Genomic DNA, 15,626 nt, shown 5'->3' on the forward strand with positions numbered 1-15,626 from the left:
AGCTAGCCTGAACATGATGATGGGCTCCAAACCATATGTTGTGGTGGTTGTCAAACATCAGCCTGTTCTGTATCATTGGTAATTCAATTTCTGAGTTAGATTATACAGTATTATTTTTCTTGACCACCTAAGATATCAGGGACAAATTCACTTTTGAGGTTTTCTTCCCTGCCAATCTTTAAAATTATGTTATCGAATTGAATCATGTAAACCCTATGAAATATTTTCTTCAGAGATAATTCATCATCTGGAGCAAAACATTCTCTCTTCCCCAGATCTCTTCAGGTCAAAAATGAGGGAGAAAATTGACAACTTCCTTGCCAACATATCCACAAATGGTGTTTGCATTGTGCTGGCATAACAAAATATTAAGAGCATGAGGAACCCACCCCACTGGAGTTACTTTAGCAAAAGTGGAGAGAGAAGTGCCATGGAGAAAAGCTCCTTATCTCATATACGAGATTGGAGATGACCTCAGTGCGAGCTGAGAGAAATAGATAACATCATTAGATTTGCTGTAAACTACAGAAAATATAAGGAATGAATAAGGTCACGGTAGCTGTAAATATAGCTGGTTTCTGGAGAGTATCTTAAAAAGCACATTATCAGAAGCAAGTGGAGCCAAAAAGCGGAGACTTTTGCCTCAGTTAGAAACAATCCTGCAGCAATTTGAAGTGATGGATTTCAATTTGCACAAAGTGACTGTCACGTTGGAAAGGTTAATGGAAAAGGTACTTTCTGCAAGTCTCTGTTGGTATGTTGATTATACCTAGGTGATACTCTAGTGCATGTGAAAGCCTTTTATATGTTCACAAATGCCCTGTGAGAGCTTTAGTGTTGCCACATGGATAGGAAGATAAATAATAATAATTAAAAAAAAAATAAAAATAGAAGCCTTGTTTCATAAAAAGTGTTTTTGTTTTGTTTTGTTTTTTGATCAATGAGAAGTAATTCCAAATAAAGGATGTTAACTTTGCAGAGAAAAATAAAAAAAATAAATAAATCACAGTTCTCCACTCTTATGAAAGTTTTAGCTACTTTTTCTATCATCGCTATTTGGGTTGGGGTTCGCGGGAGGAGTAGAAGTCCCCTCATGCATTTTAGTAGCAAGCTTGCTAAGAAAAGTTATTGCCTGTACCTGTGTAAGGTCAGAGAACAGCTGAACTGTACAGTAAGAGGGACTTTGTGAGTACTCTGTACTAATGAGGAACTTTCAGTGTGTTCTGAAGGGAAAACAAATGTCATGTGTAAAAGGAATATTATACAAGAGAAACTATTTTTTTGGATTTATTCAAAGAAACAGTTTTACAAATAATCACCTTAAATACAGAGTACTGTGGGATTTTTTTGGTGTTGTTCATTGTTTTGTGGGTTTGTTTTGGTTTTTTTTTTTTTTTTTTTTTAAAAAAAAGGTACTCCCTAAGTTTCTCTGCCTCATTGCTCTTCTGCACATAGTTGAGAGAGAATTGCTTCATTTTATGTGAAGTATAATAGATGGTGCTGTATGTTTGGGAAGGATAAGCACTTCCCATTCTATTATGGCTTCTCTCCAGGTGCAGTGGGAAGGTGATAGCAGCTCTGCCAGACCACTTTGTGATGTCTGACATGCAATTGCTTTTGCATTTCTGCTGCTTGAGGAAAGAACATTTTCAGCTTTTCCTAAAGGAGAGCTCTTTGCTTTTCCAGAGGACCTTGAAAGACTCAATCCATTTCAGCAGAGAAGGCAAAGGAAATACTCCCATTGACTTCAATGAGAGTTGGGTCTAAGCCCAAACAAGGCCTGATGAATGAGCTGAATCAGCTGCAAGTGTTCTCTGCTGATGTGATTGCTATCTTTTATGTACAGCTGAAAAGGAGAGGGGATTGGTTTTTTGTCCTCCTTTCACTACCTTCTGTATGTCTGCTTGAGAAACTTCAAGAATAGGATATGTTTCATCCCAAATCTTAGCCCTTTGTCTCCTTGCTGATCGTTGCAAAATCACTAGTAACCTCTTCCTTCTTTTCTTCTGCATTGCAGGCCTTTGTGGAGCGCTCCATTAATTACCTGTTCACAATGTACTTGTTGTGCATGTGCAATGCACGTATGTGTTCTGGCAGTTAAAGAGAATTAAACAGATTTCCTGTCACATATGCCATTTCTGTTTTGCAGTGAATCCAATTACATTTCATTTATCCAGCTTTTATACACCAGGCAATATATATTTTTATTATATTGTTATGGGGTAAAGGGATCTGTTGTGTGGACACTGTTCGTTTTTATTTCTCTGATATGAAAAAGAATCAAAGGTATCATCAGAGTATTTAAAAATACAACCATTTTTTAAATTATTATTATTAATTCCCTTAAATATTAAAAGTGCTTTGTAATGTATATACACTATAAAGCATATTAGTTTAACTATATGTGTTCTGACTAAATGTCATTTTCCACAAGGAACTTTGAAATAGCAACTACTGGTAACTAAGCTTTAGAAATCTCTGTGATGTGTTTTAGCCTTACAAAATTGATGCTACTGACTGCAGCATACCTGCATTGTGTTCAGTGGAAAGAGTTGCACTGCTAGTCATACACAGCAAGAAAATATTAGATCTCTTCCATAAGCGTGTCACATTTGAACATTTGATCCTGTCCCAGTCCTTTGGAGGAACTAATAGGTTCCTCCAAAAACTTGCAAAAAGAAATTATATGACCAGAGGAAACTTTCCACTGATGTTCTTCTTTTTTATATTATTGAAAATAAAATTAGTATTTATGAATGGTAGATTTGACAATGCTTGAAAATGGTAGTACAGATACATGCAGAGCAAGGACAATAGTTTACCTTACTGCACCGTGGTGGTTTGCCTCCAGGTTTTTTGGGAAGGACAGTCTTTTGCAATGAATAACAGAGTGCTGGGCACAAATTATTCTGTGCAAAATAGCCAGCCAACACCTTACATATCTTACCATCACAGTTCATTTTTAATTTAGTTAATTTTCAAATAAGCCACCAAGCACATAAATATATGAATTATATTTGGCCACTCCGAAATTTTTCTCAAAAAAAATTTTAATTAAAAAGAAAACCAAATAGCTTTTGAGCTTTTAAAATAATTCACTATGTTTTTTGTCTTTTGTTAACAGACAGCAATAAGTACAAGAACTTTTTATTCAACAAAAGAAAATTATACGGGACATGAAGAAAAAAAGGGAAGAAGCTGGCATTTTTTTCCACACGTCCAAGTCCTCATATATACTGGGCGCTACCCAGTCTGATCTCTAGTGGAAGTAGTTCCATCTCCATTTCCAGAGCACAATTCAATTAGAAAACATGATAACATCATTTAACAAATTTTGGTTTACTAACAGCCAGCAAAGAATGAAATTATTAGCTGTTCACCAGTCTAAGTTAGGCTTTGTATATGTGTTTGTGTGTGTTCAGATATTTGATGGTCTTTCGATGATCTGCTCAGCTACATTTGCTGATCTTCCGGGGCACCTATTTTGTAAATTATGTGTAATAGTACTTCTGAAAACATAGCTGAGGTTGCCTTATATTTCATTTTCTTGTATGAGGTAAATATCCTCTGTTCTTTCTTCTAGATATGTTTCCAGACACTTGGCAATCTCCTGAGCTTCTAAATTGGAGTGGTCATGTTCTCCATTGCCCTGATTGTTCGTTGGGAATCAGTGGAGGATTTTGCCTGATATCCATTTGCATTAGGTAAGGGCACATTTAGAGTGCACTTTTATTCTCTTTGTCATTAACTTTTCGTCTTTTTTCCTAATCTCACCATAAATTTCATGACTGTCTAAAGCCAGTATAACTACAAATTGCTATAGTGACTTGGTTGTCACATATACAAGCAAAGTGATTAGACCCTCTTCCCAGCTGCAAGATGATTCCAAGCCCAACACAAGGCAAGTGACAGAAAAAATGGATACTACTCTTTTTTCATGTCAGACCACTGTCAAGAAAGCAAAAGCTGATTGTAAAATCAATTTAATTACCTGTGATGTCTTCAAAAGAGATGTATCAGAAAAAGAATTTCCTTTGGCTTGAAACTTTCTCTTAAGGTTTTTTTTTTTTTTTTTTTCTTAGGGGAAGACATCTGACTGTTTTCTTTCTTTCTTTCTTTCTTTTTTTTTTTTTTTTTTTTCATGTCACCCAGATTTGGAACAAGCTGTGAGATTGTAGGTGTGTAGCTGACCATGCACATGTGATTTCCAGCTCATAGTGGTGTTTGACATTCCTGGAAGATAGTGTTGGAAGCTCTGTGAGCATGGATCAAGTTGTTAGAGGTCTGTTTCAATGTACATTTTATTTTTCATTTTGAAATACTAAATCATCAAATTTGCCAGTCCATGCCTTTTCAGCTTTGAGGTGCTTTTTCTTCCTGAATTTTTTTAAACATATGGTAGTAGTTGCCAGTGTTTGGAGGAGCATCCTTTATTTCCTTTGCATTTTTTTACATTTTTTTTCATTTTCCAAATCTTCAGCAAAACTTGAAGTCTTCAGTGGTTTGAAGGTTAACGTTTTTTGTTTTGTTTTGTTTCTTATGTTTTTTTTAACCTGTACCCTATACATTTCAAAAAAAAAAAAAAAGTTGGATAAAGTTCAAAGCTAGCAAAATGAGGAAAGGGAGGGGGTGGTGTGTGGAAATTGTTACCTAAAAATGAAAAGAAAATTCACCATTTCCACACTAATACCTCCTTCATGGCCATTTTTCTACTGTCTCTCTATCAGGCCCACATGGACATTTGCACTGTATTGATATGATAACAATGCCATTTCTGTGAGGGTAGTCACCTTTATAACAAAGTGTTAAACAGATTCAGAAACCTGTTAGCTGTAGTAAATCATCCAAAATGATGAGTTGCTCTTATTCTACAGTGTGTGGGCAAGAATGAATCACCACCCCAAAAGCCATCCAGAAGATTAGGCTCCTCTTGAAAAATCTCTTCATTCTCTGACTCACTCACTGTTTCTTTCCAAAAAAGCATGTGACAGACAAAACATTTATTTTCAAGCAAATGGTTCTGAAAAAATAAAATAAAATAAAATAAAATAAAATAAAATAAAATAAAATAAAATAAAATAAAATAATAAAATAGTGATGACCAGTTTCTAACATGAGCAGTATCCTCTTTAATGCCAACTCATTCACTCATCCTCTTTGTTTAATTAGCTGCTATTAATAATCTGCTATTTCCTGTTGGAATAAATGGTTTTTCAACATGTTCTTGCTATTTTCAAACTCGTAAAAATACTGATGCTTCAGCAATATTTGAAGAAGAATATTTATGACCAGGAAAAAACACAGCAAAGAAGGCCGTGAGGATGATGACTATAGTTGGCAGCTTGACCAGAGATCTCTCTTGCCAGGACAGGAAAGGGTGCCACCATGGACTTAGAAGTACTAGGGTCAGAAGGGGCTCTGATAAGATACGAGAGAAAATGTGTTTGTATCTGTCTGTATGACTAAGTGACAGTATCAGTATGGATAATCCAAGCTATTGTTGCTCAGCTCATGTCCTAAACCAGCCTACATCCACCAGCACGGCAGCTTCTCTCCCAGGAACATGGGAACAAATTTGAATGTGTCCACATTCTGAACACAGTGTGACTCCCTCTCTGCCCCTCATGGCATTCACAGCCTTCTGGGCTCCCGCTGCATCAGCAGGCATCAACTCACCCGGCATGATGGCTGTCTTCTGGGAATGTCATAGAAGAAGCCACAGAAAGAGTTACATTGAAGTAGGTAAATGGGCACAAAGAGGGAGCAGACATAGGGAAGTCATGGTGGTGCCACTAATCAGGTACTCAGAAAACAACTGTGTGAGGTACATAGGAAAGCACTTAGCAGGGTATTAGGAAGCAGAAGGTCAGAACTGGAGTATCAAAGACTTAATAGGAAATGGAGCTGAGGATGGGGACCAAGAAGGAGGAAAGATTTCTTCATCCAGGAAGAGACTGTCCATATCATTGAGATTCAAGTAAAGACAAGGAGGTAGATATCAATTCATCTGGTGAGGAAAAAGTAGAATTCAAAGGAAGAGTGATTTCAACAAGAGCTCTAAAGGTAACTGAGTACTATACAGATAGACGATGTGGATAAGACTCAGAGGGCTGAGCAATAAGAAAGAATTGGGAAAGAGAAATAATCACACCAACATAGAAGAGAATGACTACCTATTCCCAAGGCCTGCACACATCTTGAAACAACCTGTGGCAGAACAAAAATTATTTTAAAATGTCATAAGGCTGAACCCCCAAATGCTAACATGTGAACCTCAGGTGTGTTGAGTACAAGTTCATACCTAAGCACATGTAAGGTGGGCATCTGTTTCAGTGCTTCTTTATCTGGGCAATCACCATGTATTTTATTTGCATTTGAGTGGTTACCATTGAAAGGAACTTTCTTTCCTTTATATACTTTCCATATAATGACAAGGAGGGAGGATGTAATTTCATAGTGGTCAACAAATAGGCTAAAGGCCATGTTTCAGAAATAGAGAATGAATACTTGCTGGCAAAACTCCAGTTTTGGAGGAATGGCTTAAAGGAGCATTACTTGAAGGAGACAACATGTGTAATCTGAAAAGACCAAAACACTCGTTGCTATTTGTCACACCTGTAGATCTCTTGGAGAAGCTGAAGCTTACGCTCAAATATTTGAATGCTGATGGCCTGCATGATTAAACTTAGAAAAACAGTAGGATTAATTAGATTCTGTATACATCCCCTCATACAAGTTGCTGCACTGTCTTCTGCTGGGGAGTTTCATTTTGGAAGTTAATCTATTACTTGCAGCAGAAGCAATTCAAAGAGGCATTTGCACTGAAGAGACCTCTGAATTAGACCAATTTACACAAATGTGCAACATTACATAATGGTAATGGACCAGATTGGAGTCTTAACTGCTCAGTTTTTCATACAAGTCATGCAGTTGGTGAGTGATTTCATGAAACAGCTCACATGAGTAATAGCTCAGCACTATGAGTAAGGGATCTGCAATCTGTCTTTCTATTATTATTTGTCTAATTATAACCTTTGTTACTGAAGTGCAGATTTGCTGTAGAACATGAATACACTCACCTGAAAGTTGCATAAGTACTGATCAAAGCAGTAATGTCCGGGAGAGTTTACAACCCTGAATGCAGTTGTGTGATAATAAAAGAAAATTTTTAAAATAAATTGTTAAAAAAAAAAAGAGAGAGAGAGAGAAAATAGATAGATTTAATAAAAATAAACAGAGATATAGGTAGGGTTAGGAAGGAGGCCTGGAGATCATCTTATCTTATAATTACCATATGTATCTTATAGTTAATATACATATAACTTATAGAAGAATGAGAATATAGAATATACTCTTATAACTTATTGAGTGTATTGCATCTTCTGATTACCAAACGTTGATAAAAGTGGAACAGGTACCATTGGTACCACCTGATCAATACCATATTTTTTTTTCTGTAAACTATCCCCCCCCGAATGGAAAGTTTTAGGGCTTAGACCCTCATGGATGAATGGAAATAAATTTAGTCTGAGAAAATTTTACAAAAAATGTATACTAAGGAAGATCCACAACTTTATTCTTCAGCAAATACATTCAAATATGTATTTAATTTTGTCTTTTTTTTTTGTCTTTTTTTTTTCTTTTTTGTTAGCATAAAACAGTAGCAAATTTCTAGAAGCCATACTAATTATTTGCAGGAGTAATACCATTTTTTCCTTGCCTCAAGCTTTGCTGTCATTCAGCTGATTGAAGTGATAATTCTACATGATGTTTGAATGGTGCTGGATAGTTTAAATGGCTCTGATAAATTTCAGCTAATACTAACTCTAAAGCTAAAGAAAATACCAATTTTCACCCCTGTGGAGAGAATAAAAAGTTACTTCTTGTATGCAAACTACCTGAAATATGCTTGCTCTCTGGCTTTCTAAAAAATTGTCAAAGTTTGATTTGCTTATAGGACTTTGAAATATCTGAAATTCAGGTGTAATCTGTAGATTACTGAGCCAGGATTGAGACTGAGAGGAGAGGAGTGTGAAATGAGGACCATAGGACAGATAAAGTACAAGGCTATGAAAGAGAGTTTGAGAGTAGAGGAGAGAACAGGAAATCAGCAGGGAGAATTGAGGCTTTTAAGAGAGCACACTTCAATCAAGTGCATGGAAATGAACTGGGAATCATCATTTTTCTGCTGTCACAAATATCCATGAAAAATGCTACTAAAGTGTCCATTCCTCTCTAGAGCTGGTTCACGCTGAGAATGACAACCTGAGATTGCTATCTATTATTCCATTAGCTAAAATGACTGCAATCTCCTGAGCGCAGCCGAAGGTTTGAGCCCTTCTGTTGAATCACACTAGTGTCAGTACAGATCATGGCAACTTGGGCTCTGGCTTTTAAAAGCCAGGGAGTGATACTGAAAAAATGAACATGAAGTGAGCAACACTGCTGAAGCTGGAAAATGTACACACACAACACATATACACTCTTGTTAGGAACTCCAGTGTGGAAGTTTCTTGAACATCTTCAATTTGGCACCTTCTCTGCCTACCTGAAACTCCAGAGGAAGCAGTATAGGCTGGCCAGAGTGAGCAGATGATTGCTCAGTTCAGGAGCAAATGTTCAATACTCTATTTATTTCTCTGCTGTTCATTGCAGGAAGAGAGTTTTTCTGGGAGCCAGGTGGCCCTGCCCTCTGTCTCCAGCATAGGCAGACCAGCTGGGTGTGGGACCTGTGCTTGCCCCCATCTGGTGAGCAGCTTGTATTCATTTACTGCCTGGTGTTCAAACTCTTCAGTAGCTCAATTGCTTCCTCATGCCTTTATTTTTTCATAATTTTTCAAATCATGCCCACTGATCTCAGCACATCACAAGCCTTAATTATTTTTTTTTACATACTGTGAAATCAAGAATTGCCATTTGTTTGTAAACGATCACAACCTGGATTTCCAGATAGAACTAATATGCTGAAAGCACAGTTTCCCTTTATTCCAGAAGCACGGAAGGCTAGCCAGCTTTCCTGCTAATTTAGCTCTGAGGTATATTAAATACACATAAATGGAGACACTCACCTAAGGCTCACTTTTGAAACTCTCTGAATGACACGTCTTTTAACACATACTGTGGTAGAGGCAGATACTTCTGCAAGGCAATATTCAAATCCTGTAGTGTTGAAATGGTCCTTATGGCTGGGATCTCCTGTCACATGTATCACGTAAGTTCTCACATCAGCCCCATGGAAGAGAGCATCCTATAGCCAGGGCATTTTTACTTTATATTGAATCAGTGGAAGTACGTTGTAGTTATAAGTTGTAGTTTAAAAAACAAAACAAAACAAACAAAAAACGGTGTAAGTATGAAATTTAAGACTGCTTTGTAATGACTTAGGTTTGCATAGGTGTTCTTAAATTTTTTGTACTTTATTTTGCCACAGTGATAAGTATTAATGTACTTTGTATTACACAGAGAGATTCTGCCAACACCTGTGACCCATAGTAAAATGTTGACAGGTAAATTCAAGAACAAACATCCTATTTAATTCAAGTAGAATAGGATGTCTTTCTTCATATTTTCTGAATTCTCACTCTTTTTTTTTTTTAAGATAAATTAATGTATTTTAGATATTGTTCTTCTTAATGTGTCTGGAACTTGGAATACCTATCATTCACTCAAATACTTGTCTAAGAAAATGCAAGACATAGTCTAAAGCACATTGTTGAAGGTTCAAAACACATTGTTGAAAGTTCTAGGCATGGAAAATTAAATCAGGCATTTAATTGAACCTTTCTGTAGATGTAAACACAAAACATGGGATTAGTCAGGAACAAACATGCTTGCAAGATCTAAAAATATTTTTAAAATAGCAAGTCAGAAGTTTTGAACAGTTTTCAATCATGATGATAAGCCTGACATATATTTTCTTAGTGAGATGATGGAAGTGGCTTATAAGAGCCTTTACCACATAATTAATATCATTTTGAATGTTTCAAAACCAAAACCTAAGAAACTCCTCATTGAAAGAGTAAATCACAGTCCCTTATACCTGACAATTTTAGTCTAATATTCCATAATGTACATAATAAATAAGGTGGATTAAGGATTGTCTTAACTAAGCATATTATTGTGCTTTAACACTAAATACTAATACTGTTGCTGGTGCAAACACTGGGACATTGCAGTTGTTTCTAAGTTTAATGCTATTTCCATGGAAATGACTGAGAGGGTAACACCACATTATGGAGAATTGCTGATCACATGATTTTTGTATTAATGTTTGATTCTCCTATGTATGAAATTAATGGGAAGAGGCTGGAAAATGCAGCATAAATTAAAATTTTAAATTGCCACAGCTTCACCCAGGTTGAAACGCAGACTATCTAAACAGTTCCACTGAAGTGGTAGATGTGTGCTTAGAGAAAATCTTTAATCTTGATAAAGTATTGAAGAGACTTCATTAATCCTTTGACATGAACGGGCCAACAGTCATGCTTAAAGAAGCAGTGGAAAGACGTGTAGAAGTGAGAAGTATTTTTAAACACTTTCTGCAAGTTGTAATTAAATAGACTTTTCTATATTTAGGGAACATTTAGCTTTCTTTGACATACCGCCCCAGAATGGTGAAAGATTTGCTGCTCAGAATGGCTCACTGGATGTAGTCTTCGCTCACCATTTTCTGCAGGCATTTAAGAGAATAACAGAGTTAGAGCATGGCTGTTCAAAGAGCTAATAAAAATGGTTCTTGATTATAGTACACATTATCAAACTTAAATAGGTTAGCAGTATATTCTGAATAATTTATCAGAAGTTTGTCTCTGCACAAACAAGGTATTGGGAAAACAAATATCATTGCTTCACCAGTCAGACACATTATTCAGTTCATATAACTATTCCCATCCTAGACAGTCTAGGCTGTTCTTACCAGCTTTTGCAGTCAGACAGCCCAGATACCAGCACACAATCAATTTCTTGGATTCCCACGTGTGACTTTTTAGTACCACATATTTTGAGCAGATATTGGTTGATTGTTGTGTCTAGCTTCCTATCCTCCATTGAGTTTTCCATTAAGCCATCCAAAATTTGGTGTTTATTTTCAAGCTGGAAGATTGCACCTGAAGTGTTTGTGAAATGTATTGACCTCATATCATTTTTTCTCTCACACAACAAAAATATATTATAGACCTGATGTTCTGGGAAGTCTACTTTTTGGATACATAGAAGCTTCAGTCCTAAAGTCTTAGGGTTTCACTGAAATTCAGAGCTAGATATTCATCTTGGGTGGAAAATGCACTGCGTTCATTTTCAGAACACAGAAATCAGGCAGGCAGGTTTTTTTAGACTTAATTAATCATCTGACTGTGGAGTTTTAATCTATATTTCAAGATGATACAAACGAAAAAATCTCATGATAAAAATGTAAATGTAGCAGCAAACCCTTCAGCACTGCATAATCATGAATCACACTAACTTGAACAGAATCTATAATTCATATTGTAGGTGATCATCATTCATTATGTATTTTCATTTTTAAAAATTCCTTACTGTATACTTCAGGGTTTGTCAGCACTTATAAACAACATTTATGAGGGCTTGCTAATTATTTCCAGAGGCATCACCAAAAAAAATGGTAGCAGAACTCCTTAAAGAGAACTAAAGTGGTTGTTGTTTACCTGCTCTCCAACTGATAGTGGAAACATCACACATTTAAAGTTGAGATGCCTCTGTCTATGCATCCTCTGTGTGTAGTTTTCACAGCTGATAAAATCACATTCTCATTTACAGTTGTGTAAGCTGAGAGTAATTTCAGTTAGGGACTTGTAATGGCACTTTTGTGAAACGATTCTTTGTACAGTCAAGCAAATTGCTTTTCTGTTATGATATCTTTTCTAATTAAAGCAAAATCTTGTTTCATTTATACAAAAAACTCATGCACAAACAGTGTTAGATGAGCAAAAAAATATAGAAGAGCAATGACTAGGGTAAAATCTGGACTTCTGTTTTAATAGAAACCCCAATTGAACTCTGAATTCTCCATTGGTTTTGGAAGGTATTCCATATCTAGGCTGAAGTACCCCATCTCTAGCCTGATTCAGATGATTTCAGGGGCATCATATTACATTAAAGCTAATTTTACCCATCTGTATAAAAAGTCTATACATTAGTTTTGCATTCATTTGTGGGTATCTGCAGCATAACGGGGTTAAGCTGTGTATTTATGCTAACTTCATGGCCATAATCTCCCCACACAACTGAAGATTTTAACTACTGCAAACACTTACAACAGCCCCATTGAAATAAATTATAAGAAAATATGAATGCATTTAGTATATGAAAATATAAGAAAAGAATTTGCAGTTTAGCCCATTCTATTTGAAAAATCTACATCAGAACAGCATCTGTGATTGATTTAAGCTTGAAGCTGGGAAAAAAAAGAAAAAGACTTAAAATAGCAAAAAATTCCCAGGGTGTGGAAATTATAATGCTAACAGACCTAACTGGAACAAAGGATATTAGCTCAAGAGCAATTTGGAAATAGGTGTTCCACCTGGCCATGGTAATTAAGGTAATAATGACACATCTGTTCAAAATAACTTTGAAATGTTTTGCCCTCACCAGGAAGAATTGATCACTGCTGGATTTTTGCAGATGTGCAAAGTCAAAAATAATTTTAGGGACCTGGTCTCTCTATGGATCTTGCCCACAACTCTTTTCTCTATTTGTGTTTCTAACTTATTTATTACCTAAGGACAATTGTGTTTTAAGCTTAGCTGAATACGGGGGAATAATGAGAGCTAGTGGTCTTGAGAGCAACAAGGGTCTGTGAGCACAGCAGGGAAGGTGAGGAAGAGGGTGCTAGGATCCTCTGCCATCTGGTGGCAGTGGGGAACATGACTCTTTGGATACATGAAACAGGACAGAAGGACAGTGTACACTCACTCTTTCAAAGAGAAGTCTCTGGGCACTGAAGGTGGCCAAGACAGATAGACAGATAAACAGGTACAGGATGGTTTCTTTCTAACTGTCCATATATGTGTATAGTTCTACTTTTAAGGAAAGTGTTTACATCTGCTGTGCAAATATTTAACGTATTTTACTGCATAATTTCAGTTAAGGTGATATATCTGGGGGAATACAGTCTCCCAGTCAAAAGGTCTAACTACTACCGAAGCACAATTTTCAGCTGAATTTTAATGCTACTTCTAATCGTCAATTTTATGTATTGTTTGGCTTATTATCTAGTCTAGATTTCTGAATGTGGAGAGAACACTAATGTAAAACATATATCTACATATATCTATACGTATATACTTAAGATGGCAAAATGTGGAAATAAATTTCATTTTAAGTGAAAAAGCTGCTGATATTAGTTAAAGATTAGAAAATCATGATGTGGGAAAAAAAAACAGCTTGAAAGATAAACTCTTTGCTATGAACTATGTCAACTGAAACAAAATCACATTTTCTGAGATAAATTCTTTTGTGGGGTGAGGTGAAATTGCCAATGAGCCCCAGGTGTCAGGATTCAGTCAACAGCTGTAATGGTGTCCTACTAATTCACCTTGCAAAAGCTATCTTAAGCAGTCTCTCAGAAGCAGCCTCTGTTTCCTGATGCACTTGCTTGGTCATAGTGAGTAGAATATGTGTATGTGGTGCCTCTCACAATTATCAGTCCTTTCTAGTTGTAAGATGCAATTTCTAATTCTTTATAACTTTGTTAGATGTAACCCAGTTGTACTAAATATCCTGCATGTAGGAGGAATCTGGAAAAATGTAGATGGGGATTAGTGGGAAGAGATGGATACAGCAGGGGAGCATAGCTGCCTCTTGAGTTACACAAGAGCTTGAAGGAGAAGGGTAGAAGGAGGAAAATAAGTCAGCTTGCGAGGTAACCCTAGAGTTGTTGAGGTAGCAAGGAGATCCTGAGGATGGAGGCAGGGAAAAGAGGTCAACAATGGTGCTACGTTGTTAGTGACAAAGCAAAAAAGGTCTACCTAAGGGGTACCTGCACGTCTACCTGCTACTAGGCTGTCTACCCTACTGGTTACAAGGTAATTCAAGTCTTACATGGTCTGTCATGATAGAGAATATGTCCCATTAGTAAAGTATAGCCTTAATCCCTACCTGGCAGAGCACAACAGCTATCAGTTGCTGCTGTTGGTCAAAAGCATGACGGAAATTGTAGGAATACTTCAAACTGTTGTCAAGTGTAAAATTATTTTTTATTAGCAAGTGCAACCATCTTGACCTCAATACAGAGGCTTACAGTTAAAGTCATATAAACAGTGTGCGCTGCCTAGATAATGTTTATGTAGTACTGATTTTAGTGCAATATATTTACATGTTTAGTCTTTCAAACTGAACTCAGAACTTAATCATCGTTGTGTTCTTAGTCTTGCTATAAAGCATAGCTTTCTTGGGAATAATTGTCCAAAATAGCTATTTTCAATAATAACTTTTAAGGGTTTTAACAGGAACTGCTCAGTGCCTTGCTGCAGATTGACTTAAGACTCACAGGATCTGAACAGAATTTTAATTTGGTCTTGAACATCAAAGCACAGAAAAGGACAATGCATTCAAATTACTTGGTTCTCTTATTTTCTTATTTTATTTCCATAGCTCATATATTTTTATTATTATTATTTTTGGCCTGCCTGTTAAAATAATAGACTCTTGGCTCCTCCATCTGGTTTCTGACTACACATAGTGAAGTGGTTTGCTAAGTACTAATCGTAAGGTAAAAGGTACTGTTTTTTTTTCTTTTTCCCTTCTGTTGTCCTTATATTTAAGAGAGAAATGTGGTATTCTAACACATTTTATATGGCTTTCACAAGAAATGTATTGTGAAACAGTGTATTTCTATGACTATGTATGTTTCCTCTATCATTCAGGAAATAGTCATGTTTTATTCAAAACAATGTCAACAAAAGATGCACTAATTTTTGAGAACTTAATAAAGAAAGTGGGAAAACCTGATGCTATTATCATGAAGACATTCAAAACCATCTTATATAATCATAAAACAGTCCTCCAAAGAGCTCTCTTGGTAGATTAATATGGATGTTATGGTGCTTAAGGTAACACTGTGTGTTTTCAGTTAACTACCTTTGGAAGACTTCTTGCTAACAAGAAACAAAAAAATAATTTCTTACTTCATGTTTAAATAATATCGGAGGTGTAAATACAGACTAACAGAAATAAAAGAATATTCATATTTAGGCCATTACTAAATGTTCATGTGGTTCTGCCCCCTTCCCTTTAGAAGACAAGCTTGTGTTCACACCCTCTTTAGCAGGCTGTTCTCCAGTCTGCTCTCCTTCTTTCTTTGTGTGTAATTTCTGTGGGTTTATCAAATCTATTGGACCTTATTACTCAACATGCAGGTGCAAACATGCAATAAACATTCCAGCTGCATGTACTTAATCATAACTTAGTGTACTAGACAACAGCTTTGCCAGGAGGGGAAAAAAATAAACGACAACTTTAAAAAAAAAAAAAAAAGCATGGGCTTATAAAATATTTCAAAATGTGTGGAAACAATTCCATAAGTCCTTGAAGGACAGGTCATGAATATCCTGTCCTTAGCCATTTTATTGCATGTGGAATGTTGATTTAATATGCTATAGTATATAATT

The 15,626-nt window shown here is 36.1% G+C and overlaps 1 protein-coding gene across 4 annotated transcripts in view; it reads left to right on the plus strand.

Annotated features, from left to right (window-relative positions):
* LOC310901092 (uncharacterized protein) overlaps positions 1-15,626 on the plus strand; it is a 275,956-nt gene that overhangs the window by 203,226 nt on the left and 57,104 nt on the right. For 2 of the 4 annotated variants that reach the window (XR_014585594.1, XR_014585595.1), the window contains one exon: positions 3,584-3,704. The gene's annotated coding sequence lies outside the window, so the exon portion shown is untranslated. Of the gene's footprint in view, positions 1-3,583; positions 3,705-13,569; positions 13,622-15,626 lie in introns of those variants that run through there. The other 2 variants (XR_014585598.1, XR_014585599.1) reach the window with 2 other exon arrangements.

Source organism: Anser anser, assembly GCF_964211835.1.
Source record: "Anser anser genome assembly, chromosome: 5".
Lineage (NCBI taxonomy): Eukaryota > Metazoa > Chordata > Aves > Anseriformes > Anatidae > Anser > Anser anser.